A 4050-nucleotide genomic window follows, 5' to 3' on the forward strand; every position below is an offset into this window, starting at 1 on the left:
CCTGAATTACCTTGATAGATAAAATGTATGTCATTAATGAAGGGGAAAAAACTCAATGGGAAAAAATAAACTAACCTCAGTTAAGTAAAATAAATTTGTAATCAAAGCTTTTGGAATTGTAATGATTTCTTTTTTAAAAACAAATTATTTTGTTTAAAAACCTTTTTTTTGTCTTGTGAACTTAAAAAGTTATTTGCCAAACAAACTTTTATTTGCACACATCAGAAATCTTGTTGTGATTTTAGGCCCCGCCCACGACGTCATGTGAGAATCACAAGCAAAACTTTGAGTCAAACAAAAACTTAGAATATCAAGAAAAGATTTCTGACATGCACAAATAAGTTTGTTTTGCAAAAAAAATTCACTTCATGAGACAAATGTGTGATTTAAATGTTTAAAAAAGTTTTAAGCAAAACTCAGTAGGCTTTTCCCATAGTGACATGCATTAACAATTCAATTTTTGCTTTTCTTTTTTTCTGCAGTTCCACCTTAAAGTTTGATGCAGCTCTGCTTTCCTGAATGGACCATCTTCATCTCCACTGCAGCAAACAGGCAGCTCTTTTTTTATAGATTACAGTACACCAAAAGGTTGCTTTGTGCCCTTGTTTATAATTTTAATAGTGTAATTCTGTAAAGACAAAATATATAAATCAGAGCTAAACCACCAGATCTGATTTACATATCTTGCTAAATTGCGGGTTTGAATATGGCAATACTTTCTTATAACAAAATAAACCTGCAGAAAGAAATTACTAATAAAATATCTTACATATGCATAGTTGTATGCTCTGTATAGAGATTTNCTAGCTCCCGTGAGTCCCATATGTCAGTTGCTACCGGTATTAGCTGTGTGCTCGTTTGCCGTGCTGCCTGTCCTGGACTGAGAGCTTATTATTATTATTAAATTAATCTTATTCATCAACACAACCTGGGTCTCAGCGTCTCTCCTCACCGCAACCACACCACTCCATGACAATTATCTCATTTGAATCGTATGTGAAGATTATATCTGTGTTGTAGGAATATTAAACTTAAAAGGTCACATTAGTGTTTTAGCAGATTTTAGCAGATTTATTAGGTCAAATACCTTTGTTCAGACAAGCTTGTATTTAATGTACTGAACCTACCATGTATTTGTGTTTCTCTTTATCTGTATATCAGTTTCACACTGTTCACTCTCAAGTTCAACTGGGTGGGTGTCCTGGATTTATTGTGTGAAGGTGTTTAGCTTGCTGGATAGCTGAATGAAGTTTCTACAAGGCCTGTAAACCTGGCAAATTCTGAAAAATTCCAGCAACATGGGTGGAGCCAGAAGACAGCAGAGCGGGTCAGTGGAGTGTGATTAGGTCAAAAGGAGCAGCTTATCCACTTTATGACTACATCATCCATGTTTCAGATTTCTCTAGACCTGACTCTTTTTTCAAAACAACAACTAGTAATAAATCTAGTGACTCTTTTTCTGTGTTGCTGGAGACTTTTATAGTGACAGCCTGTCTGTCCTGATCGAGCAGCTAATGGCTATTAGCCGCCATTAGCTTCTCCCGCTTCCTCTGCCCTCCTCTGTTCAACACCAAACCTTCACCAATCAGAGCAGAGGAGACCTATGCCACTCTGTGTCCACATTGCAAATAAATCACACATTTGTAAATCATCAATACTTGCCAGTCGCCATGGCAACATTCACTAAATCAAGTCATACTAAGCCTAAAGCAACCCACAGGAAATTTTAGCCACCTAAGAACAGTTTGAGTGTGTGTAGAGTGAGAGTTATTAGTCTCTCACACTAATAAGGACTTTAGTGATTTTATATTCATATATTCTGATGGTTCTGATGATTCATTGTGATGCCAGGTAGGAGAAAAAAAATTGGTTCATGCCAAATCCTAAAAGATAGTGATCAGGCAACCATTGTCAGGCCAGAAAGTGAAAGATTTGCAATTACTGTCCAAATCAAGGCATCATGGTTGATTTAATGAGATGGATAACCATGTTAAATCGCAGGAACATCTTTTGTCATGTATATTTTAAGAGACTTGTGTGTTGCTTGCTAATTTTCAAGTCCCACTTAGGTAAGTCACTTTGCCTTACACTTAACACAGCTCTCCTCAGACCTGACTGAACGCAAGAGAACAAGTATAGAAAAAAGCTTCCTGTTGGATTTTGGTGGAATCCAGATTCCAGTTTTTTCTACATGAATCTGGAGCCTCCAGCTCTCAGCTCTCCATGAGCCAATAAATAATGCTCTGCTCTCTGTCGTCCTTCAGTCTAGTTCTGACTCAGTCCTGGAGTTTTTACAAATAATAAAATCTGTAATTATTGTCCACATGATCTGACCTAACATCTAAAACAGTGATATAGCTCTTGCTGAATCAGAAAGAAGATTTGTTTTATAATATGTGAAACATCCATATGATAAAACCCAGATAATACATTTTTTGTGCGAAATTTTAAGCACTAAAGGTTGAACTGCAAAATGTTTGGAAATCCAGTTGTTTGACTTTTGGGTGCGAATGTTAAAATAGATACAATGCAGAGACAATCATCTGTTGTCTTATTGGGGTGACAAAGAAGAAGAAAAGAGTGGAGATGGTTTGCTGGTCATCAGAGTTGATCAGGGTCAGGTTACTGTTAAATGTGACCCACCTTCATCAGCCACCTGCCAGTTACTTCATTGTCTTCCCATAGAAATGACATTGGAACACAGCAAATAATAAACCAGAGAAACAGAAAACTAATAATTCTGCCAGTGATCACACACTAGCAGCCGATTCTGTGTATCTGAAACACGACTTGGATGGAGTGGGGAGTTTAAAACAGCAGTAATGCGAAGTTTAATCAGCGGCATCATTCCAACCCTGATTAAAGAAGGTAACAAAGAGGCGGCCAAGGACTGGAGCCAGAAAATGCTCTACATGCTAGTTTTTTAGGAGAATAGTTGACTAAAAGCGGACTAAATCTAAAACAGATTCAGAACAATAATACAAGGACCAACTGACCAGATGAAATGTCAGCGCTCTGTGACTGCCCCCCAATTAGTTAGATAATTGATAGCCAAATGAAACAGAAAGTAATTTGAGTCGCAGTTGCATCGATTGGGTGGCAGTGCTGCATCCATCGTGGGTCAGCCACTTCACTCTTTCAGCATGTCCATAAAATCCATGGCAGCCTGATTATCTGGTGGTCAGAGTGTGTATGCTGGTGTCAGATCCATAGCTGCAAAGATGAGAGGCTGACTTTCCTACAGCGTAGTCTTTCTTCACCAAGGAAACAAAAATCAAGATTTCAATAATATCCATCTATCAGTTTATTTTACATCTTTGCTGTTTTTGGACTGTCCATAAACTCTTAAGCAGCTGTATTTTTCCCCATAGATCTGAGGGGTCAGAAGCACTACAGAAGGGTCTGTGGTGTGAATACAGACATGCAGCAGTCACGTCACCGTTGTGTAAAATTAACCTAAAGGAAAGAAGATCATATGGTTCTCTCCTTTACAGCCAGTTGGCATTTGACCTGCTGAGAAGTGATGACAGTCGGTACTGGACACCTTGTCTCCTTAAGGTTGAAATTACCTGCCAGATCAAGCTATCAATCGTCTATACCCGTTTGTCCTTGATGGGTAGTGGAGGGGCTGGTGCCAATCTCTATTGGTCAGTGGGGGGACAGGCAACAGAAAGAAACAACCATGCAAGCACACACTCTGACCTACAAGGGCAAATTAGATCAACCAACAAACATTACAGTCACACATTTTCATAGTGGGAGGACAAGCATTTTCCTCTTTTAGTCTAATATCCTCAGATAAAGTCAGCATAACCAATCGTACAATTTCCCAAATTTTTATCTCTCATTGCACCAATGAATCAATCACCTAAAGATTAACGGGCAACTTCAAGCCTAAACAGCCAGACTGAGCGAACATAGCATGACTCACAGATGCCACTAACAGGCACATGATAACTCTGAAGGTATATCGGTAGAAAGAGTGGCAAGAAAATTGAAATTCTTAGGAGAATGTCGCGTAAAGTTCTGAAAGTGGTGCATGGGGCGGGG

This window comes from Poecilia formosa, unplaced genomic scaffold (genome assembly GCF_000485575.1).
Source record: "Poecilia formosa unplaced genomic scaffold, Poecilia_formosa-5.1.2 Scaffold379, whole genome shotgun sequence".
Lineage (NCBI taxonomy): Eukaryota > Metazoa > Chordata > Actinopteri > Cyprinodontiformes > Poeciliidae > Poecilia > Poecilia formosa.